The following is a 1,842-nucleotide window of genomic DNA, read 5'->3' on the forward strand; positions in this document are numbered from 1 at the left end:
AGCCGCGCCTAGTATCGGAATACTGGGTCTCGAAATCTCGAGCAATTGCCAATTCCGTGGCCATCTGGAGGGCAAAGCCAAATTGGCTTCGAAGAAGCTGGGCGTCATCAATAGAGCACGGCAATACTTCAAGCCAGCCCACTTTCTAGTGCTCTACAAAGCGCAGGTCCGGCCACACATGGAGTATAGCTGTCATCTCTGGTCTGGCGCACCCCAGTATCTGCTCGATCCATTTGACCGCGTGCAACGAAGAGCAGCTCGAATTGTCGGGGACTCAGTGCTCTGTGAACGGCTGGATCTCTTGGCGTTGCGTAGAGACGTCGCATCATTGTGTGTCTTCTACCGCATTTATCACGGGGAGTGTTCCGAAGAGCTGTTTAACCTGATTCCTGCCGCCGAATTCCACCTTCGCACGACACGCCACAAGTTAGGATTTCATCCCCACCATCTGGATGTGTGGCGGTCCTCCACAGTGCGGTTTTCAAGGAGCTTTCTCAATGAGCTTCCTTGTGCGGTGTTTCCGGGACAATACGACAAGGGTACCTTCAAAAAAAGCGCGTACACCTTCCTTAAAGGCCGGCAACGCTCTTGTGATACCTCTGGTGTTGCAAGAGAATGTGGGCGGCGGTGATCACTTAACACCAGGTGACCCGTACGCTCGTTTGTCCTCCTATTCAATAAAAAAAAAAAAAACTTACTGGGAAGTCTCAACCACTAAAAATGTATATTTAATCTTTGAATAATCTTTATATATATAGCCAAGAATATGCAAAATATTGACTATATCGCTGACAGCACTGTCAATAATGGATAATTCTGAATCTTTCCGAGTGTCAGGCAGACTTGCAAATAAACGCGAGAAACGTTATACGTCCGAAAAAAAACAATCATAAGCAAAATATCTGTTTGCCAACATTTTGTCTAATCTTGGTTTATTCTTAAGTATAACTTTATACCAAGTTTATTTTTAAGTCAGGATACAATGGATATATAATTCAAGGTTTATTAAAATAAAGGCATTAGGAGAACACGCTATATATTTAAGGTGTTAAATAAAATATAGCATTAAATTGACCAGTAGCATTAAATATAGCATTAAATAAATATAGCATTAAATTGACCAGTATGGTTCTCAATGAGAGGACCACACACCCACCCAGTTTCCCTTTGGTTATCCTCCACGTGGGCGTTCTACAAATAAACTGTTATTTTATATTTTCCTATTCAAATATTTATCCATTTTATCCTTAAGATGGGTAAATTGATTCAGAGTTGGATTGATTTAAATTTATATTTAGATAATTAATTGATTCGTTATTTGTGTTGTTGCCTAGCAGAACATCCGGCTTTAACTTGAGATCAAGTTTATTATAATAATAAAAAATGCTTCTGTTGGCAACCCTATAACATTAAATAATAAAGAACTTAAGCCATAATAATACAGCCAACAGCAATCTTAACTTTAATACCAATGTCATATTTAAAATCGTAAAATTATTCATATTTTTATTCCGAAAAATCGTTGGCATAATCAATTTAAAAAAAAAACAGTGTATTATACCTAATGATAAGATTCCTACTGTACTGTAATATCAGAGCCGGCCATTACGCGTTGTTGTAGTCGAAATTTTCAAGGACAACTTGCAAATTGTTTTATTAACCCTAAACTGCTTGTTTCTGACACTTGAAACAGGTTATGATCTTACCAAAGAAATCAACAAAGAACACGTGAGTTATTCTTAGTATCAAGTGTCCATCGGTCAAGCAATTGCTTAAGTACATAATGATCTGTGTATAACTCTGGTATAATACACAGCTCAAAGGATGCCTTCATGTCAGTAC

This window comes from Leptidea sinapis, chromosome 1, assembly GCF_905404315.1.
Source record: "Leptidea sinapis chromosome 1, ilLepSina1.1, whole genome shotgun sequence".
NCBI lineage: Eukaryota > Metazoa > Arthropoda > Insecta > Lepidoptera > Pieridae > Leptidea > Leptidea sinapis.